The 24,832-nt window shown below is 41.0% G+C and overlaps 1 non-coding gene and 2 pseudogenes across 1 annotated transcript; 1 reads left to right on the top strand and 2 right to left on the bottom strand.

Annotated features, from left to right (window-relative positions):
• Positions 1-4,830: 4,830 nt before the first annotated feature.
• Positions 4,831-7,251, bottom strand: LOC118723028 (annotated as a pseudogene).
• A 2,302-nt stretch (positions 7,252-9,553) lies between these two features.
• Positions 9,554-9,688, top strand: LOC118725120. The gene has a single exon (XR_004989862.1). It is a non-coding gene; the product is annotated as a small nucleolar RNA SNORA5 (small nucleolar RNA).
• Positions 9,689-15,275: 5,587 nt separating this feature from the next.
• Positions 15,276-18,787, bottom strand: LOC118723027 (annotated as a pseudogene).
• Between the last annotated feature and the right edge of the window lie 6,045 nt (positions 18,788-24,832).

Genomic DNA, 24,832 nt, shown 5'->3' with positions numbered 1-24,832 from the left:
ACTATTGTTCTCACAAAGAAGTGCACAATATGATTTTCCAGGGGCTCATAGCGTGTGAAAATAACTTTGTTAAGATGTCTAATGTGCTAAATTAGTAGGGTTAAGATGTACATGTGTGCATTTTCATATAAAAACTGTTTTCAGTACTTCTGTGTCTTATTAATCTTTCATACTTGCCAAAATCTTCATAAATTCTTGAAATCTCAAGTTTCCTTTGCCTATAGCTATCATTAAAATTATTTACATTGTGAAGCTCTGGCAGTGGGCTCAGTTGGTTATAGTGTCACCATGTGCACCAAAAGTTTGCAGTTCAATTCCCAGTCAGGGAACACACCTTGGTTGTGGGTTCATCCCAGTCAGGGTGCATATGGGAAGTGGAGCAGCCAATCCATGTTTCTCTCTCCCCCCATCTCTCTCTCTAATAATCAATTAAAAACATATTCTCTGATGAAAATTTAAAAAGTCATTTACACTGTGAAATATTAAGATTATCTCTCTTAGAATCAGAAATCAGATAGAGATATCTTCTGTAATTTCTAGTATTCAGTATTTTGAAAGATCTATTAATAAAAAAGAAGAATTACTTTTATTTACAAAGGAAATACTTGTATACATAGAAAATCCAAGAGATTCAACATCAAACCAATTGTTGCTGAACAGGACATTTAGTATAAAGTAAGGGAGGAGGAACTTTATTTACAGCAACAAAAAGTTTTAAGTGTGAAGAGGTCCCCAAGCAAAATGTGAAAACAAAGTTCAAGGACTTTGATGAGAGCAGGTCAAGTCTAGTCCCACTAACTTCAGGAAATAGACTTATCTTTGAGCAGCCCCTAACCTGGCTTGACCCAAACCTGTTAATTCAACTAGCATTTATTGACTCCTACTAAGTTCCTGTCATGGTAAGTGATGGTACAAAGCCAGAAGTTTGAGTGTAAATTTTTAGTTATAAAAGGGGGTGGGTGATCCTTGGATCCCAAGATACTGGTTGACCACTCTGAGAACTGAAGGCACAGCATATATAGGTGCAGATTTAGGCAAGTTGGTATGTTTGTTAGTGGGATGAGGACTGTCCTTTGGGGTGGTTTCTACTTTTAGAAGGAGAATAAAGAGATGATAAGGCACAGAAGTTTAAAGAAAGAGAAAGGGTGGGAAACCAAGATAGAATAGATAAGCACCCAAATTGCTGCCTTACATAATAATTTCAAAACTACAACTAAAAGACAGAATGGACATCATCCAGAACCTCAGGAAAGCTGGCTGAGTGGAAATTCTACAACTAGAAGGAAAGAGAAAAGCTCACCAAGAATCATAGGAGCTGCAAAGGGCTAAGATACAGAGACATGCACGCAGAGAGAAAGGGTGGCTGAGTGAATGGCTGGCTTTCTCTGGTGGGAGGGAGAAGGAAGCTCCTGACTGCACTGAACTTAAGTTCTGGGAAAGAATCTGGGAATCCAGATTCATTGGGGGAGAAAATGGACTGTCTGGTAGTAGGGCAGCTTTCTCTCAGAAGTGCTTGCAGTAATTACCACAGGTTACTGGGACTCAGGGGCCTCACAGGGCAGGGCTGATGGGAAGCCAAGACTGGATGCTCAGCCCTGAGACTCTGCCCCATCCAAGCGGAACACATAGGCTTTTGCAATATTGCAAGACTGGTCCCATAAGGCTTTCTCCAGCACAGAAATTCTCCTGGCATAGACACAGCTGATACTCACAGCCAATTAGTCTGGAGGTCAATTCCTCCCAATGATACCAACAACAATCAAGGATCAACTACAACAAGTCTGTACACACAGTCCACAAAGGGGTGCACCAAGAGTGTCCACCTCAGGTAACTGGGGAGGCTGACCCACTGGGCAATATAGGACACCTACCACACAAAGCTACCCTACCAACTCAGGGAAAAAGTGAAAATGTGGAGACAAAGAAACATCTCATAAAGGAAAGGAATGGAGGAAAACAAACAACTGGATATAGAGTTCAAAACCACAGTTATAAGGTTTTTCAAGAATTTCCTAGAAAAGGCTGATAAATTTAGCCATACCCTGGAGGATATGAAAAAGGACCAACTAGAAATTAAACATACACTGACTGAAATTAAAAAAAAATGTACAAAGACCCAACAGCAAACTAGAGGAATGCAAGAATCAAGTCAAAGATTTGAAATACAAAGAAGAAGAAGGAAAAACAAACAAACAAACAAAAACACTCAATAGGAAAAGCAAAAAGCAAAAAGAATAAAAAAATTTGAAGATAGTATAAGGAGCTTCTGGGACAACTTCAAGCATAATAAGTTCAGAATTATGGGGGTGCCAGAAGAAGAGAGAGAGCAAGATAATGAAAACCTATTTGAAGAAATAATAACTAAAAACTTCCCCACCTGGTGAAAGAAATAGACTTACAGGTTCAGGAAGTGCACAGAACCCCAAACAAAAGGAATCCAAAGAGGACCACATCAAGACACATCATAATTAAAATTCCAAGAGCAAAAGACAAAGAGAGAATATTAAAAGCAGTAAGAGAAAAAACAGTTAGTTACCTACAAGGGAGCAACCATACAATTGTAAGCCAATTTCTCAACAGAAATTACGCAGGCCAGAAGGGAGTGGCGAGAAATATTCAAAGTGATTTTTCTCTTTGTCTTTTGCTCTTGGCATTTTAATTTAAACCTATTTAAGTAGGTTTTTAATACCTTGCATTCTCACTTCTGGAATTTTCATAATTCAGATGCTAATATGCTTGATGTTGTCCCAGAGGTTCCTTACACTATCTTTAAATTTTTTGATTATTTTGCTTTTCCAGTTGGGTGTTTTTTGCTTCTTTGTATTTCAAATATTTGACTTGATTCTTACATTTTTCTAGTTTGCTGTTGAATCTCTGTATATTATTCTTTATTTCAGTCAGCATATGCTTAATTTCTAGTTGGTCCTTTTTTCTTATCCTCGAGTCTAGGGTCTCACTAAATTTATTGGCAGTTTCTAGAAGATTCTTGAGTAACCTTATAACCATAGTTCTGAATTCTATCAATATATCCAGTGATTTTTTGCTTTTCTCAGTTTCTTTCATTTGTGATATGTTTCTTTGTCTCTGCATTTTCACTGCTTCCTTGTGTTAATAGAGTGGCTTTGTGTGCTAGGCATCCTATAGGACCCAGTGGCTCAGCCTCCCCAATCACCTGAGGTGGACACTCTTGGTGCACCATTTTGATGGCTGTGTGCACAGTATTGTTGTAGTTTAGCTTTGATTATTGTTGGTATCACTGGGAGGAATTGACCTCGATGCCAGTTGGCTATGAGGATTAGTTGTGTCTATGATGGAAGAAGTTCTGTGCTGGAGACACCCTTATGGGGCAAGGCTTGCTTCAGTGGGGCTTTGGTGTTCATTGAGACTGGCCCTTGAGTGTGTCCTTTATGGATCTGAGGAATTGTAATCTGGATGGTCCCACTCTGACCCCTAGGTACACTGGCTCTTGGATCTCCAAGGAAATGCTAATTTAGCCTCTGCCTGAGGCTACCTACCATGAGGTACAGAGAGATATGCATATTCCTCTCTTCGTTTGGTTTTGGAGGTCCCTAGATGAGGCCCAGCTGTGAAACAGGGCAAGCTGCTGTGGGGCCTTGGGCCTTCTTTTGGATGCTCTGGGTCTCTCTGACTTAGCTGCAGTTTGTTAGGTAAGTTTAGATTTTAAAGGACCAGGCCACTTATATGCAGAAGCCTCTGTGCACAGCTTGGAAGGAGCAGAGTTTCAGGGCAGAGCAAACAGTAATGGCTTTCCGTCAGCCTTGCCTAAGAGGCCCCCAGGTTTCAGTGTCCCTTGGTAATCACTGTAAGCACCTCTGAGAGAAAGCTGCCCTCGAGTTCCACCTGCTGCCAAACAATCCAGTTTCTCTCTGTATGAGTCTGGGTCCCCAGACTTTCACCTGGAACTGAAGTTCAGAGCAGTTGGGAGCTTGTGTCTCCCTGCGGATTGAAAAAGCCAGCTGCGTACTCAATTGCCAACCCTCTCTGTGCGCTCCTCCGTACCTCTGCACTTTACTTCCAAAGCTCCTCTGAATCTCAGTGTGCTTTTATCTTCCCTTCTAGTTGTAGAATTTCCACTTAGCCATCCTTGTGGTTCTGGATGATGTCTGTTTTGTCAGTTAGTTGTAGTATTGAAGTTGTTGTGCAAGATGGCAAGTTCAGGTGTTTACTTATGCCGTCATCTTGGTTTCTTCTCCACTTTTTACCACTATTTCAGGCAGTTATAATCTTATAGAAATGCTACTGATTTGTCTTTCACAAATTCCCCAAGAAAAAAGTTTCTGAGAATCACCTATGAAGTCCCACAATGCCAATTTTCTGAGATTAAGACCCTGGAGGAGTTTCAACCTCAGTCCGCAGTTGCTAGGTTTCTTGTTTCACTGTGATTTGGAGCTGTTTGTTTTCAAGGCTGCACAAATATAAGGAGGAGGAAAAGGACTATTTAAAATGCCATGAACTTCTCTTTTCTTTCTGAGATTCTGCTGACTAAATAAAGCCTGAATGATTTCAAACCTCACTGATTTCTAGAGGTCAAACAATGCTGATAATGACTATTTTTTTTTCCAGGTGTTTTTGTTGCTGTTGTGAAGGAGGGGGTATTTGGAAGTCATTGCTCTGCCATTCATAGTGATGTTTACACTGTTTTTAATAGCAAAAACCTGAAAACAACCTTATAATATCATATTCTCTTGAAGATGGCTCATCAACAAGAGAGATTTGCCATGAACATATATATCACAGGATATTGGGAAACCTCACAGAAGAATGTGTTAGAGTTATGTCTTTTCCTTAGAGGGGTGTTTTTTATGTTTTCTATTTATTTATTTTAGCAGAACCAGCTGAGACTTTATTTGGAAAAATAAATGATAATTCAGACACCACCTTCCCATCATGGGTTTCAATCTTCTTCACAACCACCATCTTGGAGGAGCAGGTGCAGCAGAAAGAGCCAGAGCTCCCACCAGAGCCCAAGTTGGCCTGGAATCCCAGGTCATAGATGAGGTTCCCGTAAGATGGGTTCATCAGCCCATCTGAGTAGCCGCTGGTGGTCCTGATGTGGATACTCATGTCCTGCATCCCAGATTTAAGCCAGTTCTCCTCACCCTCCAACAGCTTGAGATCTCCAAATCCAGGATCAGCTTGACGTTCATGAGCTCCTAGTACTCACGCAGCTGCAGGTTCATGTGCTGGTTGGCGTTTCTCAGAGCGGCCTCCAGTTCAGCCACCTTGGACCAAGCATCCTTGATGGCCAGCTGCCCATGCTGCTCAGCATCAATAATCACAGCCTATAGGGAAGCCCTCTGGTCTTTGAGTCTCTCAATTTCAGCCTGGAGTTGACTGATATTTCAGTTCATCTCATTAATCTCAGTCTTCATGTGATGCAGATCATCTCCAACATCTGCAGCTCCTCATACTTGATCTGATAATGGTCTCAGCCTCAGTCGGCTGCAATTGGTGGGTGTCCTTGTACTGGGACTTGACCTCAGGGATGAAGCCATCGAGGTCCAGAGAGCAGTTGTTGTCCATGGACAGCTCACAGATTTGTCAGAGATCTGGGACTGCAGTTCATGAATCTCCTCTTCACACAGCTGCCTGTAGAAGTTGATCTTATGGATCAGCCTTTCCAGGCAGGTCTCCAGCTCTACCTTATTCATGTATGCTTCATCCATATCCTTTTTGATGAGGAAACATTTATTCTCCATTTCTGTGCACTTGTTGATCTCATTCATACTTGTTCTTCAAGTCCTCCACCAGTCCCTGCATGTTGCCAAACTCTGCCTCCAGCCTCAGTTTCTCCTGACCAAGTATGTCCAGCTGCCTCTGAAGGTTGTTGATGTAGCTCTTGAACGTGTTATCCCTGTTACTGTGAGTCATCTTCTGTTGCTGCAGGAAGTTTCATTTGGCCTCCAGAGTCTTATTCTGCTTCTCCAGGCTATGCACCTTATTGATGAAGGAAGAAAACTTGTTGTTGAGGATCTTGATCTTCTCCTTTTGATGATTGCACATGACCTGGATGTTGGGGTCCACCTCCAGCTGCAGGGAGCTTAGTAGGCTTTGTTCACTTGTATAGCTGTGATGCTTCCCATACTCTCAGCCCCGCCATCACCCCAAACCAGACTCAGGTCGTTGTCCAGGCCACTCTGGTAGCTGCTGCCCACACCGAAAAAGGCCAATGAGCTGATGTGGGTGCTGGGCCCACTAGCTACTGAAGGCCCGGGGGCCAGAGATGGACACCTTATAGGTCTTCTGGGTCACTGATGTGGGCATGGTGGAGACTAGAATGGAGACAAGCAGATTGAACCAGACAGAGATTCAAGAAGAAGACAAAAAGCTGCTTCTCATGTTTTAAATTAGAAAAGTTGGAGACAGAATGAATCCATGTGTTTATGTATGTATATTGGTATCCATTTATCTTTTTTTTTTTTTTGGAAATCATAACAACCAAAAATCCCGAGTTATGAGTCTGTATTTTCCTCTGAGTGTGGGGCCAGCTATATGAGGACAATAGAGATGTCGAGATTGACTGCAGAGAGACAGCTTATTAACTTTCTATTAGTTTTGCATTCTTTCAGAGGTTGTGGGGGGCATGTGTTTACATTTGCCATTTCTAAAGAGGATATTATCTTAGGAAGTATTTATAAGGATAAAATTGTCCATTATTCTACAATCCTAAGGGGTTTTACATTTAACATTTTCTCTGCTTTTTATATCCATATCAATATTTTTATAGCATTATTATTATTATTAATGTATCCCAAAAGATTTTATAGTTAAAAAAACTACACATTGTACTGCCTCTCCATGTTTGTTAAGACTATTTTTTAGACTTGAGAGAGATGAGCTATTCAGTTGGTGCCCAGCTGTGCTCCCAGTACATCAGAGATGGCCTGAATAATTGGCAGGGCCTCTTGCACTCAGTGCTGCCTGCCAGGCACCATGAATCTTCAGGATGCAATGTCAGGAAGGGAGGGCTCTTCATGGAGGTCTGACTTGTGCTGTGGAGGTCTTGCTGGATTTCTACAGGACATTGCCTTGTCCTGGGTACTCAGCCTTCAAATGACCACTCTAAAATATTTAGTCAAGACCTCAAAGAGATGCACTTGACTCTTGAGAAGTTACAGGGAAGCCCAAGGTGCTGCTCTGCTTCACTACTGACAGGCTCCAGGAGGGGCTCCAGAGAGAAGAGCTGGAGATCAGCTCCTGCACACCTGGGGCTTCTGCTGCACCTGCCTGGCTGTCACTGGGAAGCTCCGATCAGACTCTGTTTTCCTGACACCCTAGATGGTTCATGGACCATTCCCAAGTCTACTCTGCATGGATGGATTCGCTCCTTGGCAGGTGTGTATGGGTCCTGATGACCCGGCATACTCACTCCCTCTGGAATACTCACTGCAGCATCCGGGCATGGCGCTGTCTTTTGAGGATCATGCTCCATGCTGTTACTCTGCAATGTTGCTTCTCTTGCCACTTTTTGTATCTCTTTTCCCTCCAAGGTCACACCCCTCTTTACTTTTGGTTACAGCAAACACACTATTTAAATAGTGCTACATTCAGGACAATCACACTGTCCATTACATTGTCTGGGTCAAGTTTTTCATCATAAACATTGTTGTGAAATTGTGAAGTGCTGAGAAGGGTGGGCTGCAGTGCTGCTACAGATCGGATGTGAGATAAGGACACATTCCAAGTCACCCCTTCTCTGGAGAGATTCACAGTGCCAACATGTGAAGCTGCAGTACATATGTGAATGTGCTGGGATGGTGACTTATGCCTGTGTTGAGCCTGGAGGTCATCAGAGCTGCCCATTCTCTACTTGAAGAATTTGGCAGGTCATTGAAGTCATGGCCATACTAACAACCTTTAGGGCAGAGTCCATGCCATTTGTCAGCTGTTGTCCGAGCTGAGCACCTGACCTCATCAGTTGTTCCACGTGTTTTGCCTCGTGAACATGAACACATTTTATAAAGTGTCAGCAGGCAACTCAATGATACATCTCACATGAGCAGGGCTGCCTTCAGGATTTGGGAATTGTGGTCAGGACACCTATATATTGCAGCTTATAACATTAGTGCCAATTTTAAATACTTTTCCTGTTACTTATATAAATACATTTATACTTGTACTTGTTGAAATATGTCTTAATTTTGAGATTCAGAAAATATGGTTCTTTTATGGGTAGGATTTTTCTGGACACTGTTCTCCCAAATCTATTTCCCATCTGACCTGTTTGATGCTGTTGGGCTGTGTGTGCATATGCACAGGTGAGGAGCAGAGAGGAAGGTGGACCCTAGAAGGAGAGAGCCAGAATTCTAGCACACTTTTTACCTGGCTTCAAAGTTAGTGTTATTTCTCTTTTCTTCTTTATAGTTGTCTGCCATTTATTAGTTGACATGAAACACTTAGTACAATTATGATTAGGCAAGAAAACAATACATTTTAAATCAGTTTCTTCTAAGAGGACTCACACACATTGAAAAACATTCACACTTTACTATTTGTTTGAATGAAACAATCATATTTTATTCAGATTTGGCCTGGGAAAATGAAGAGCTCCTCTGATATTCAGACTTTGAGTGGGTGGGGCAAAGTGAGACAAGGGAGTTAACTTTGAGGAGTAACCAGAGCCCCAATTAAAAGACTTTGGGACTCAAAAGAAAAAAACATTTTATAAATATATTAGAAGCCTGGTACACAAATTCATTCACCAGTGGATCCTTCACCCTGGCCTGTGGAATTGGCTGAAACCAACTTTCCTACATCCCCCGAGGGGTCCTGGATTGTAAGAGGGCATAGGACATGTTGAGGGACCACTAATTTAGTATGAAGTGCAGATTATAGTGTTTACTCTCAGATTTGAAAATATTTATAAATTAGAATAGGAATATTTTAACGTTTTGTTGACAGTATTGATTATCCATCTACATGGTTCTGTACTATCCTGTTTCCCCGAAAATAAGACAGTGTCTTATATTAATTTTTGCTCCCAAAGATGCGCTAGGTCTTATTTTCAGGGGATGTCTTATTTTTTCATGAAGAAGAATATGGTACACATTTATTGTTAAATGAAAATAAAGGAAATTTATTACCTGTATATGGTACGGTAGTACGGTAGTTGTCAACACAAACCAGACAAACTGTGAATCCTACAGTATCAAGAATTTACTCATTTATTCAATGACAATCATGTCATCATCTTCTGGAACATCATCATAACAATCCAATTCCTGAATTTCCTGGTGTATTTCTTGTGACTCCATTTCTTTCAGAATCAGTGGACCAAATATCTTATGTTAAGCAATAGCACTGTCTTTAAATGAGTACTTCTTGTCAAGGTAGCCTGCTCGCAGTGCATTTGAAATGCAACTGTCAGTGATTTTCTCCCATGAATTCTTCACCCAAGTCACAACTTCTTGCAGTTTAGGTTTCACAAAGTTTCCATGCTGATTTCTTTCCATTCTATTTTCAATGTAGTCATCAATTTCCATGCACAAATTGTATTTGAATGGCTTGTTTATTGCAATATCAAGAGTCTGGATGCAGCCTTGTCAAATTCGGTGCCTGCCCCACCCATGACAAGCACTGGCCCAGAAGGCTGCCACAGAAACACTGTGGCTCATGGGCCCTGATCCCCTCTCCTGGGCTTCAGGGATAAATTTGGCTACAGACATCAAGGAAAAAAGGAAAAAAAAAAAAGAAAAAAGAAAAAAAAAAGAGTCTGGAGATAGGCCATCACTCCTGTGGGAATCATTATCTGATCTATTTTTCTTTTGTGAAGAAATGTCTTCATGTCTTTAGCGTGGTGAATGCTGACTGCATCCCAGACTAGCAGACCTCTTTGGCTCCCTTGCATAACAAGTGGCAGCATTAAATCAACCCACTTTCTTATAACTGCTTGTGTGGCCCAGGCTTTTTCAGTTTCAAAAATAAAAACACCCAAAACACGTTCAATCTTTTCCTTCTTGCCCTTAGAAATGATTAAAGGTGGGATTTTAGTGCCATCCAGACAAATTGCCTAAATACAGGAAACACGTGCACTTTCTTAAGCAGTGGAGGGAATGTACACTAAGGAGGCACCCCGCTGTTCAATTGTTGTTTGAGATGATTGGCCCATAAACACTGCAGTTTCATCCATAGCAATCATGTTAGAAAGATTGTATTTAGAGAAGTCAGCATCATCAATAAAGGACTTGAATGCAAGTGCTGGCTTAATAACTTGAGTATCTTCCAACCTAAATAATGTTGTAGATCTTCTTAAAGACAGTTCACTTCGCTGAAGGAAATTATCCAGCCAATGTTGTGATGCTTTGAAGTCTTTGGGGGTTATGTCAAACGGTGGTGGCAGTAAGATTTCTAGGGGTAAAAAAAAGGAATTGGGGTATCAAGGTGGCGGGAGGGGGATCACTTAAAATGACACTGGAGGATCAGAGGGGGGAATCAAAATGGCACAGGAGAATCAGAAGGGGAATTACCATTTAGTAATCCCTTTGATCCTACTGTGTCATTTTAAGTGATGCCCCTCCCCCCACCCCTGTGCCACTGAACACCTTCACCAGACATCCCCCCTACCCCTTTATCAGACATTTACCCCCTGGGGCTTGCCTGGGGACTGTCACTGGGCTTGCTGGGGCCTGGATCTGGGCTGGAGCAGGGTCTGCCACTGACTAAGAACCTTCAGTCATCATGAGGGCGGCCGCGAGCATCAGGTAGTGTCACCAGAGACAGACCAGCACTCACCACCTTCGCCGTGTCCTGTCTGCTCTAATCCTCCTGTTCTTCTACATGCATCTGCGAAAGTTTCCTCCTCTCTCCCACCCCGCGCTCACCACTCACTCTGACCTCCGCTCCGCCTCCACACAGCAGTGACATCAGGACTCCGAGTAAAGTCACTGGTTGCTAGACACCAGTTGGGGCGGCCCTAGCGACCAGTTTATGGTAAATTAATTTTTATTCTGAGACAGAGCATAGGGGGGGCCTTATTTTTGGGGGGATGCCTTATATTTCACTCAGAAGAAAACCTGTAAGTAGGTCTTATTTTTGGAGGATGTTTTATTTTTGGGGAAACATGGTAGTTTCTTATATCAGCATTCAACTTATGTGGAAGAGGAAATGTATACATAGAGACCATACACTCATGTAAACTCAGTAAACTGTTAGATTAAAGTTATTTTGCCTCAAATATTTATTTATTAGCCTGTCTAGTTTGGGATTGTCACAGCCCATTCAAATGTAAAATTCTGCAGATCTGCATGGCTATGCAGACATAGTCTGAAAACTATTGCGTCTATCTTGCCACCCCTAAGAGATGGGAAAAGTAAATATGTAAAGTGATGTTTTTTCTCCAGATCTGAAGGGAGTTGAAAATGCCCATAAGTATAACAAGCAGTTTGCTCTTCTGTCTATGTACACAATAACACACACCTGGCTAATGTTTCTAAATTGAAATATTTATTAGCACTTGAAAGAAACAAGGCGTTGGCCCAACTAAAGGTAGTGAAATCCATCTTAATCTCTTAATCCTCTTTATTTCTCAAATATTAGCATTATTCATACTCATCTATTAACTAAGGAGTTGCTTAGAGAGATAAGACAGGATGTGTAGTATCAAAATAACTTTAAGAAGTTAAGGTAGGATGACAGGCATGGTAAGTGGAAAATTTAAGGTTCAAAATATTTATTTCATAAGGAAATTTGATAGTAATAGAAGATGCTCCCCCCCTCCCCCCCAGCCACCTGAGGATATTTTGTCCATTGTTTTTCAGAGAGAATGGAAGGGAAGAAGGAAAGGAGGGAGGGAGGGAGGGAGGGAGGGAGGGAGGGAGGGAGAGAGAGAGAGAGAGAGAGAGAGAGAGAGAGAGAGAGAGAGAGAGAGAGAGAGGAGAGAGAGAATGACATCGATGTGAGAGAGATACATGGACTGGTTGCCTCCCTCACTCTCCTCAACCAGAGACGGGGAGCAAACCTGCAACCCAAGAAGATGCCCTTGACTGGGAATCAAACCTGAGTTCCTTTGGTGCCTGGGTCAATGCTCTAGCAATAGAGCCACACATGCCAGGGCAGAAAATGTATTTTTAAATAAAAAGTAAGTATCTTCAAATAAATGCAACTCTATTTAGATGAATAATTTCTATAATGTAATTCTGCTATAGGTAATTCTTACAGAGCTCACCTTATGGCCTCATTTTCTCGTTATTTTAAATGACACCTCTGCAGTTTGAATTAAGAATACAATTTCACATCATGCATTCACTCATGCTTACATGCAACCCCCAAAAAGATGTTGAATGAAGAACATATCTTTTTTGAGATAAAGAAATTATGATCCAGAATGTTTTTACATTATTTTACTATTCACAGAATTCCCTGTGTTATTCAATATATGCTCTTGCTATTTAAAATATACGATATTCGGCGAGCATAGGACAGAGGTGAGAGAGAGGGTTTGAGTGAGTGAGTGGATGAAAGGAGAGTGTGTGGATGTATGTGTTGTGTGTGTGTGACTGAGTGAGGGACAGTTAAATCTAGCAGGAGCAACAAGGGCTGGCAGACCACACTTTCTCGGACAGGGAGAGACTACTACCTCTGTGGGCACTCGCCAGACTGGTACTCAGACACAGAGCCCACGCCATCTTGAAGGGGAGAGTGGCCTCTTCTAAGAACTCATCAACACCACCACCCAGACAGGCCTTGGACACTGCCTGCGACCCGGCAGTGACCCCAGCCAAAATCCTGCTGCCCTACCCACAGACCCGAGGATCCTGGGACCTCCACCTCCAAAGGTGCACCACTCCTGCAGCAGTAAGTACAACTCCCACCCTCCAGCGACTGAACTCCTGACACCACAGTTGTGCTTCTCCAGCGCTATAGTTGTACTTTTCAAGAGCACAGGCTGCCTGAGCCCACCACTCCACAGGCTGCTAGTGGGTGCCAATGTGGGGCACACTCTTACCCAAACAAGGGCCCACTGCCCTGGCAGTAGAAATTCTGAATTCCCCCTTCCTGGATACCTCCCTGCAACCACCTTGGTTGCAGGGAGTCAGCACTAGGGCTCCTCAGGGTGCCTGAGTGCACTGCCACTTGGCGTGTGCAAACTCAACCAAGTGCATAAGGCCCCCCAACTCCCCCCCACCTCGCCCCCCGCAGTAGAAATACACAAACTCAACCAAGGACATAAGCACCCCCCCCCCCCACACACACACACTCGCAGTAGAAATAAGGACTTCCCCCACTCCCGGCTGTCTGTTCAGAGACATCTCAGTCATGTGGCTTCAGCGCAAGGGCCAAATTGAGTGCACTGCCCTGGCAATGGGCCCTGGGGTACCCTAGTGAACCACCACTGGGAAAGCAAATTCAACCCAGGGCACAGCAGCAAAAACTGAGTTTTCCCACTTCACAGCTGCTGATATCTGGACACCACAGTCATGCTCTATCAGCGTGCATAACCTTTCAGCTCAAGGTCACAAAGGTGGCTCTTGGGTAACTCCATGAGCTCCCGCTGAGTGCACTCTTATCCAAACAAGGGCATGTATCTGTCCGCTTTTCCCAATACCAAATATTGAAGAGACTGTCTTGACTACATTGTATGCTCTTGCCTCTTTTGTCAAATATTAATTGAGCATAGTGGTTTTGGTTAATTTTTGGGTTCTCTATTCTAATCCATTGGTCTACATGTCTGTTCTTATGCCAATGTTGGGAAAATTGGACAGATACATGCAAAAAAATGAAATTAGATCACCAACTTACACCATACACAAAAATAAACTCAAAAATCAATAAAGGAGTTAAATGTAAGACGGGAAACCATAAAAATATTAGCGGAATCCACAGGCAACAAAATCTTAGACATATGCTGAAGCAATATCTTCACCGTTACAGCTCCTACAGCAATAGAAACTAAAGAGAAAACAAACAAATAGAACTACATCAAAATAAAAAATAAAAATAAAAACTTCTGCACAGCAAAAGAAACCATCAACAAAATAATAAGAAAACCCACTGCATGGGAGAACATATTTACCAATGTTATCTCTGATAAGGGTTTAATCTCCAACATTTACAGGGAACTTATATAACTTAACAAAAGGAAGATATGCAACCTGATCAAAAAATGGGCAACAGAACTAAATACTTTTTGAAAGCAAATATAAGGAAGGCCAACAGACACATAAAAATATGTTCAAAGTCACTAATCATCTGAGAGATGCAAATCAAAACGACAATATGGTACCATCTCACACCTGTCAGAATGGCTATCATCAACAAATCAACAAATGACAAGTGCTGGTGAGGATGTGAAGAAAAAGGAACCCTTTTGCACTGCTGGTGGGAATGCAGACCAACATTCACTGTGGAGAACAGTATGGAGTTTCCTCAAAAAACTAAAAATGGTCCTGACTGGTTTAGCTCAGTGGATAGAGCGTCGGCCTGAGGACTGAAGGATCCCGCGTTTGATTCCAGTCAAGGGCATGTACCTTGGCTGCAGGCACATCCCAGTGCAGGAGGTAATTGATCTATATTTCTCTCTCATTCATGTTTCTAATTCTCTATCCCTCTCCATTCCTCCCTGTAAAAAATCAATAAAAAATATATAAAAAACAAAAAAACAAAGAAAAAACAACTAAAAATGGAACTCTCATTTGACCCAGTGATTCCACTTCTAGGAATATATCCCAAGAAAATAAAAACACCAATAAAAAAGGAGATATGCACTCCTATGTTTATAGCAACACAATTTGCAATAGCTAAGATTTGGAAACAGCCTATGTGCCCATCAGCAGATGAGTGGATTAGAAAACTGTGGTACATCTACACAGTGGAATACTACACTGCTTTACAAAGAAGGAATTCTTACCATTTGCAGCAGCAAATGGAACTGGATAGCATTATGCTAAGAGAAATAAGCCAGTCAGTGAAAGAAAAATACCAAACGATCTCACTCATTTGTGGATAATAAAGAACATCTAAACTGATGAACAAAAAGATAGATACAGAGGAAGAGAAGCATCGAACAGACTGTCAAATTACAGCAGGAAGGTTAGGGAGTGGGTAGGGAGGTAAGAGATCAACCGAAGAACTTGTTTGCATGCATATAAGCATAACCAATGGACGCAAGACCCAGGGGAGTGAGGGCATGTATGGAAATGGGGTGGGGGGGCAATGAATGGATATGGATACATATGTAATACTTTAATTCAATAAAAAAATTGAAAAAATATACAATATCTAAATCCTGACTTTTAGAAATGGACCATAGTGATTGTCTAGCAAAGCCTTAGTAAAATAAAGGAAATCCCACACAGCAAGTACATCCCAGTGTTAATTAGCTGGGTTACCCTTGAATCTGTCCATGCCTTAAAAAGCAAGGAGTCTTTGTATACCACTCCCAGGAGAGTGATGGTCAGCACCACTATTCCACAAACCAGGCTGACTGCCCAAGTGCATACTTGGCTGATGTACACAGGTTCAAGAATCCAAGATGCACTTACAGAAGTTATTAACCAGCCCATGTACACTCTTTGAGGTTTTGGCCCCGAATTTTTTAATATAATGTATATGACAATGCGGGATGGGTAGCCTATCCCAGTTAGCACAGCTGATGTAAGGAACTGGACTAGATGGATCATGGGGATGTAGAGGCACCAAGTTTGTTCAATTGGGCAACCAGTTGGTCTTTCACTGTGGTCTTCTCTTGGAGAACTCCAAAGAGTAACAATCATTTCCCCAAATGTGGTCTTAGGGATTCAATTGTTATGTAAATCTTCCCACTGTATTTTGGGAAAGTGATTTCCCCAAGGTAACAAGCTAAAGAAGTCAACCCAGACAACAATGAACCCTCCCAGTGGAATAGCAAGCTAGGCAGCCTTTTAGAAAGTAATTTAATTCCCATGAAAATAATAACTGCCTCAACTCCAAGAGCATCACATAGCACAGCCTGTTCTCGAGCCCAGGAATACATATCTATTATTAATGGAGTAAGGATGGCTTCCAAAAGAGCAAAGATAGGACCCCAGAAAACAACTTTGGTAGTTCCAACAGCAACTTAATCAATATGTTCCTGTGGAACCTGAACTTCATCTGTACTTGCTTTTACAAAATTAATATTTTTACACTGCTGTCCTGAGTCATCAACATGATGTTCTTTTAAAATAGTAAGACTCAGAAAAATATTTATAATTCCCAGGAAGGCATGAAGTAAAACTGGTGCTGTATATGTATTTATTTGCAGCTTTACAGTCTTCATGCCACACTCTTTTCTCCAATTAGTGTGAAACAGTCCTGAAAACTGGACCTGGAATAAAACCTAGTACTTGACGTGTACTTGTGTTTGCCATGGAATTTGTTCTTTCCTGAGGGAAAGTAGCACCAGCAATATGTGATCTAATAACTGCTATATTTCCTGCTCTGAATCCCACTAATTCATTAGCGACCAATATGAACTATTTATTATGAGGAGCTAAGACATGGACAAACAGAAGCAGTTGGTTGACACTGAAATGAAGGTGAACACAATGAGAGATTCTTTTCTTGATTAATAATTAGACCACAAATTAAATGTAGGTAAAGTGACCATTTGGCCAAGACTAAATTAAACAATAACCCAGCCACCAAAAAACTCACATTGGAGGTTTGATCAACGTTTTGGAGATAGGGCCATATTGACATTATCACAATAGAAAATCCTACACTTCATCAGCTTTTAAAATGCTCCTCAGTTTCTATAATATTCCATTTTTTCCAGGTCTCTTGAGAAAGGCCACCAGCTTCCACTACTGTCCTGGCACTCCTTGCCTTCCCAGTATTACTAATTCCAATAAAGTGGTCATTACCAGGGGTGCAGGAGAGTGAGTGCAGCTTCCTCCCACATCTGCTCCTAAGGTTTTCTATATATAGAATCATGTTATCAGCAAATAGTGACAGTTTTACATCTCATTCTCAATTTGGATGCCTTTTATTTCTTTTTCCTTGCCTGATTGCATTGACTATATCTTCCATTACTATGTTGAATAAAAGTGGTGAGAGTGGGCATCCTTATCTTATTCCTAATTTTAAAGGAAAATTTTTCAGGTTTTCACCACTGAACTTGCTATTAGCTGAGGGTTTGTCATATATAGCCTTTATTATGTTGAGATACCTTCATTCTATTTTATTGAATGAAATATCCATTTTATTGAATTTTAAAAAAATGTATATTTTTAATTGTTGATAGTTTTATGAATGTCTCCCGTTTATCCCCATCTTCCCACCCTCACCCTGGTCTTCACCAGCCTATTGCCTATGTCCATGGGCTACGCACATCTATACTAATAAAAGGGTAATATGCTAATTAGACCAGGAGACCTTCCAGAAGTCCTTCTGGACAAAGCTATAGTGGTGGGGCTGAGGCAGAGGTGATTAGGGGCAAACAGGCCAGGAGGGGAGGGCAGGTGGGCGAGAGCAGGCTCGCAGGGGGAGGGGGCAGTTGGGGGTGAGAAGGCTAGTCAGGGGGGCAATTGAGGGCAAGAAGGTCGGCAGGCAGAGTAGTTAGGGGTGATCAGACAGGCAGGCAGGTGAGCGGTTAGAAGCCAGCATTGCAAGGGGAATGTCTGACTGCCAGTTTAGGCCTGATCTCTTTGGGACATCCCTTGATGGATCCCAGAATAAATAGGGTGCAGTCGGGGCTGAGGAACACCCCCTCCCATGTACGAATTTCGTGCACTGGGCCACTAGTAAGTATATAAGTTATTTGGTTTATCTATCCTTATCTCTCCAACTCCACATCAAGGTGTGTCAGTCTGTTCCATGCCTCCATGCTTTGGGTCTTATTTTATTGATTAATTCATCTTGTTCATTAGATTCCACAAATAAGTGAAATCATGTGATATTTGTCTTTCTCAGATTGGCTTATTTCACTTAACATAATAATCTCCAGGTCCAACTATGCTCTCTCAAAGAGTGAGAGATCCTTCTTTTTTGCAACTGTATAGTATTCCATTGTGTAAATGTACCACAGTTGTTTTATCCATTTGTCCACTGATGGACACTTGGGCTGTTTCCAGATCTTGGCTATTGTAAATAATGCTGTTATGAACATAGGATTGAATATATTCTTCCTGATTGGTGTCTCAGGATTCTTAGGTGACATTCCCAAAAGTGAGGTCACTGGTACTGTTTCGCTCTTAATTCAGCAGGTTAATAAATAGAGGACTTTCTTTTGTTTTCCAGTAGATGGTGCTATAGGGTAAGTTTCTGTTTATTGGTACCTCTGGGATCTCAGTGGGCAGTGTTGCCTTGGTCATGGAATATGCCCTGTATTCTCCAAGGTGATGGCATCCTCCCTGTGTCTGTTTCCTCTTTCTTGGGTTCTATTCCTGTGGTGTGGTGTGGCATGTGATGGGGCTTCAGGTCTGTAAGTTTTCAGAGCTGCCTCCTTGTAACCAGAGACCGCCTGCTGCTCTGTGGTATCTCGAGACACCTCTGTTGCCTTTACTGGGTTTTACCCTGAGTGTTGGGTAAAGTGGGGGTGGGTTGTGAGCCACTTCTTGAGTCTGTGGCTTTCCTTTCTTGCGACAATGGCTGCTGGGCTACTCCACAGCAGCCACACTACTGTGCTGTGTATCTGCCTGTCACTAGCTATACCTGTAGTTGGCTTCTTAGGCCAGAATGTTTGTTCTGTTCCACCTACCCTTAGTTGCTGTGTAAGGGCTGCAACCTAACTTCTACACCGCTACCATGTCAGCTTGGGCAGCAGTAGGCACTGGACTGAATCTGCAGACTCATCTCTGTTTTCCCCCATTCTGCCTTATTCTGATATGCTTACCTGCTGATGTCTCAATTCATGAATCTCTCGATATGTTTGAGTGTTGAGCAGAGCATCCTTGTTGAACAGTAGTTATCTAAGTTGTAACTTAAGGGTGGAAATAAAATGATCTTTTCATTCTGCTATGGTGCCGATTTTACTCTTCACCATTTATTAAAAATACTCTGCTTTCTCCATTTAATTGCCTTTGCTTCTTTGTCAAACTTGACTATATTTGCGTTGGTCTATTTCTGGGCTTTCAATAATGTTTCATTGTTCTAGATAATTGTCTATTCTTTCATCAATACTATACTGTTTGATTACTACTGTATGAAACTTCATAGGAAGCTTTCAAGTTGAATACTGTCAGTCCTCTTACTTTGTTCTTTTCTTTTAATATTGCATTGGCTGTTTTTGGTCTTATGCCTTTCCAAATAAACTTTAGAATCAACTTGTTGATATCCCTAAGTAAGTTCCTCTGATATTGATTGAGATTGCATTGAATATATAGATCCAGTTGGGAAGGACTGACATTTTAACAATATTGAGTCTTCCTATCACTGCACATATAATTTCTCTCCATTTAGATTTTCTTTGATTTCTTTGTCAGAGTTTTGTAATTTTTTTGTTTGGATATAAAGTTTGGATACATTTGTTGGATTTATAACTATTTAATTATATTTTGTGTTAATATAAATGGTGTTTAATATAAAATTCTAATTGTCATTGTTTTAAAGGAAAACAGTCAACTTTTTTGTGTATTAACCTTGTATCCTATAACCTTATAAATTGTTTATTAGTTACAGAAGTTTTTTGTAGATTATTTGGGATCTTTTATATAGACAATTATGTAATCTTAAAAATTGATTTCTTTTTCAATCAGTATACTTTTAATTTTATTTTCTTGTTTGATTGTACAGCTAGAGCAATACAGTATGCAAAAGGATCATGAGAGAGGACATCTTGGCCTTGTTTCTGAGTTTTAGTAGGAAAATACAAAGTTTCTCACCATTAAGTATAGGTTTAGCAGTAGGTTTTCGTAGATGTTCTTTATCAAGTTGGGAAAACTTCTATTTCTAGCTTGCTGAGAGTTTTAGTCATGAATGAGCATTGGGTTTCATCAAATGCTTTTTCTATATGTATTAAATGATAACATGACCTTAGGTCTCCAGCTGTCTTTATACTACTGATCTTCAGTTTAATTCCATTGTGGTCTGATTGCATGCTTTGTGTGATTCCTATTCTTTTAATTAATTAAGTGCACTTTATAGCTCATAATGTGATCTATCTTCATATATGGCCAACGTGAGCTTGAAAAGAATATGTATTATGCAGTTGTTAGTAGTCTACAGGTGTCCATTAAATCCTCCATCATTAATGATGCTATTCAGTTGTACTGTGTTCTTTGTGTCTCTGCCTGCTGCATTAAAAAAAAATTTCTTTATTGATTAAGGTATCACATATTTGTCCTCATCCCCCCATTCCCATTCCAAACCTCTCCCCACACATGCCCCCACCCCCATGACCACTGGTTAGGCTTATATGCATGCATACAAGTACCTTGGTTGATCTCTGCCCCTTTCCCCCACCCTCTGCCTGCTGCATTGTTCATTTACTGAGAGAGGGATATGGAAGCCTCCCATCTGAGAGCAGTTTGTCTATTTCTCCTTGAAGTTATATGTTTGCCTCATGTATTTTGACACTATTTTTAGGTACATATACACTAGTAGTTGTTATATGTTCTTGTAGAATTGACCCTTAATTATACTGTAATGCCTCTTGTATATATGATAATTTTTCTTGCTCTGAAATACGTTTTCTGTGAAATTAATATAGCTATTCTAGGTCTTTAGAAATTATTATTAGCTTCAAATATTTCTTTTCTTCCACTCTCTTCTCTTTCTCCTCCTCCTCCCCTTCCTCCCCCCCCCCCTTTCTCTCTCCCTCTCTCTCTTCCTCTCTCCCTCTGTCTTCCCTCCCTCTCTCTCTTTCTTTTCCCTCTCCCTCTCTCTCCCGCTGGGTATTTCCATTTTGTGTACATTACATCTTTTGTAATGGTAGCATAGTTCTGGCATATTATGTTCTATTTTCATTATGTTCCTCTCTGCATTTCAGTGTTAGAAATTTCTATCAACATTTCTTCAAGCTCACTGATTTTTTCCTGGGCTGTGTTTTGTTTACTGATGAACTCTTCAAAAGCATTTTTTTCATTGAAGTTATAGTGTCTTTTATTTCTACTATTTTCTTTTGATTTTTTCTTAGTTGCCATCTCTTTGCTTGCATTGCCCATCTTTTCTTGAATGTTTTCCACTTTTTGCATATGAGTCCTCAGCATATAAATGATAGTTGTTTTAAATTCCTAGTCATAATTTCAACATCTCTAACACATCTGGGTCTGGTTCTGGTACCAGCTCTATCTCTTTGAACTCTGTTTTGTCTTTTTAATATGCCTTGTAATTTTTTGTTGAAAATGCCATGATGCACTAGGAAAAGAAACTGGTTCTAGATTCAATGTTGGGTTTATGCTCCTAGGCTTCTCTCCAGTGAGCTATTAGCCTCTGTACCTGCCTGTCTATTTCTCCAGTTTCAGGGGCAGAAGTTTTCCCCTTGATAGCAGCTGTCTGATGGCTCTAAGAAAATTTATTGATTTTCAGTTGGTTCAGTTTTTTTCTTTTTGTGAGGACAGAGGTAATGACTTCCAAACTCTTTACATGCCAGACCAGAAACTGGAAGTCCTCCACTACTGCTACAGTTTTAATGAGATGAATAAACAACTTTTATTATCTGAACTAGAGGCCCAGTGCACAAAATTCATGCACCGGTGTGTGTGTGTGTGTGTGTGTGTGTGTGTGTGTGTGTATGTCCTTCAGCCCAGCCTGCACCCTCTGAAATCTGGGACCCCTCGATGGATGTCCAATTGGGCCTAACCAGGAAGTTGGACATCCCTCTCACAATCCAGGCTCCCAACTGCTCCCCTGCCTGATTGCCCTTAACTGCTTCTGTCTGCCAGCCTGATCACCCCCTAACCACTCCCCTGCCAGCCTGATCAACACCTAACTGCTTTCCTGCTGGCCTGGTCACCCCCAACTGCCCTCTCCTGCAGGCCTGGTTGCCTCAACTGCCCTCCACTGCTGGCTTGGTCACCCCTAACTTCCTTCCCTTGCCATCTTAGTCACCCCTAACTATTCTCCCTTGCTGGCTCAATTGCCCCTAACTGCCTTCTCCTGTTGGCCTGGTAACCTCTAACTACCTCCCCTGCAGGCCTGATTATCCCCAACTGCCCTCCCCAGCTGGCCTGGTCACCCCCAACTGCCCTCCCCTGCTGGTCTGATTGCCCACAACTGCTCTCCCCTGCAGGCCATCTTGTGTCCACATGGGGGAGGCCATCTTATGTGTTGGAGTGATGGTCAATTTGCACATTACCTCCTTATTATATAGGATATATGGGATTGGTACTTAGAACATTGTCTTGAATTCACCTGCCATTTGCTGGTACAGGCTCTTCTCACTGGGAAAGAGGAAAGTGACTGCAGAGCTGATGCAAAGAAATACATGGTTTACAGACAAGAATGACTTGCAGACATACTGAGATTTTGAAGTAATAATGGAGTATTTGATTCTAGAGACTAGAATTTTCTTGACTTTCTTTTGATTTTGAGGAAGAAGACAAAACAGGGAATTAACTTTATTATATAAACAACAAATGTGCTTTTTGAAATTATGAAATTTAGACTTGAACATTCTTCAGATGAGCAAGGTTGGACTACTGTAGAGTGAAAAGTAGTATGACCACTTCTGTAGCCCTGGCAGTAAATATTGATAAAATAAGGCATAAAATTGCATGATAATTAAGGTAAAAAGGTATTTAATTTATTTATAATTTAAATTTAATTTTGACTAGATGATGCTTACACATGGTGCCAAGTTAAAAAAGAACAAAACCCTTGACAAAATGTGTCCTTGCCACTTGTGTTCCCTATCACCACTGCCTGGAGTCACCCTCACACACCTATATGTATTGTGTGCGTATGCCCCACTTTTATGAAAATGGTAGTATCCTGACACACTACTCTATATCTTGCTTTGTCCACTTAACTATACTTATCTCCAAGAATAAATCTTGGAGATAAGTATAGTTTTTCAGAAAGAAAGCATACTTCAGAAAGAAAGCATACACTGCACAATAAATATCCACATGCCAATATCAAAACATTAAAATTGAAAAGAAAATGGGTGGTTTTTTTGTGGTAAAAGAAATGCAGTACGTGACAAAGATGTGTCGGAAAACCCTCAATTGAGTTTTATACCAAAGTTGTACATCTCTCTCAGCTTCACACACTTCCTGATTGAACAGGTGGCCTGCACCTTGAAGAGTTTTGTAAACTCATGATTTGACAGCTCCTTTATTATATTTCATAGAATTAGCACTGCTTTTCTCATAGTTAAATCCAACAGATCTTGATTATATTTGAAATGAGTCAGAAAGATTTTAACATTTTTTTCTTGAAAAGATCTGTCTTCTAGAGTGGGGACTTTTGATCACTGGACTAGGTCCTGTAGGATGCTGCTGAATTAATGGGATCTCTCAGACCCATAGCAGCCTCATAAACACATGGACCTCATCCCTCTGCCAGGAACTGAAAAGCAGGAATAAAATCCCACCTGAACACCATATTGCACAATGCTGGGATATGTGCTTTGCTTCTGGCCCTAAAATAATGATGGGTAACCATCACAATGCTACACGTCTTTGCCAAGGTTGGACATGTGACTGAAGAGGAGAAAGTCAGCCTAGATATTGTTAATTCTAAAAAGAGGAGATGAGCAGCTGATTGCTCCATGCTGGTTGGTCTCCAACTCTGACCTCAGTACTGCATGGGGCCTTTGTCCATTTCCTAACTCTTGCAGGTGAAAGAAGTACCATGCTGTGCTTTAGTAACCATTGGTTTAGAAAGATACCTGGGTTATTTTGAAATTAACAACAAATTCTCAGATGAAGCCCACGCTCATGGTTAGAGATCACCCTGAGTAGCAGCAAGGCTCTAAATTAAATCTAAATAAAAATTGTCCTTTATTTCCTTTTTTGTTAAATCATTCTTTCACCCACTTATGTGCCTGCTTTAGAGACTGCTCCAAATACAGTAGTACATTAAGAATGTTTCCATGTTTGTTAAATACTGTTTTGTATTCCATGACATAGATTTCCTTTGCTGTTTAACCATAGTTTCCTATTAATGGACATTTAGGTGGTTTCCTCATCTTTGTTCTCACTAGTCAGGCTGTGTGTGTTCACATGTGTTTTGCATGTATGTATGAAGAGAAGGATTATAGGGGCAGGCTTGTATACTGAAAATTATTATTATTTTAATTAGTGGTGATACCAAAGATGACACTTTTTGACAGGCTGGTTTTATTTTGGACTCAGATTGAGCTGGCAGTCACCTGAAACCCTGTCAGTATTGCACGTGCTATTATTTAGCCACATTATCTTTTCCATCTTATTCTTGTGCAATTGTTTTTCTGAAATCTAAGTGTGGGATTAATTTACACAGGCTGTTAAATTCCATTTGCTAGCTTCAGACTATCATTCTCACCTGTCAAGATAATTTTGGTTGTTGACTTTGTCATCTAATATTTTCCCCAACACTCCTAGGTTTATGGTATCTTCACATCAGATAATCATGATATATCCATCCATCCATCCCTTCCATTTATCCATCCACCCATCCATCCATCCATCCATCCATCCATCCATCCAACCATCCAACCATCCATCACATGTTGATGAATGACTGTACATTGAGTATTGTACCATATGCTAGATATTTTTCTAAGCTCTAGGGAATACAGCGGTGAACAAAATCACAGAAATCTCTGTTCTTCTGGAGCTTTCATTGAAGTAGGGAAGACAGACACTAAGCAAAGATAAATAAGTTACATGTATGGTATGGTAATGATAAGTGCCAAGGAGAAAAATAAGGCAGGCAAGAGGAAGAGAGAAGGGATGTTTTGCACTTTTAAATAAGGTGGCCAGAGAAAAGG

The sequence above is a fragment of the Pipistrellus kuhlii genome, unplaced genomic scaffold, assembly GCF_014108245.1.
Source record: "Pipistrellus kuhlii isolate mPipKuh1 unplaced genomic scaffold, mPipKuh1.p scaffold_m20_p_2, whole genome shotgun sequence".
NCBI lineage: Eukaryota > Metazoa > Chordata > Mammalia > Chiroptera > Vespertilionidae > Pipistrellus > Pipistrellus kuhlii.
Note: the sequence above shows the minus strand (reverse complement) of the source record. Positions and strands in the feature narration are given on the sequence as shown.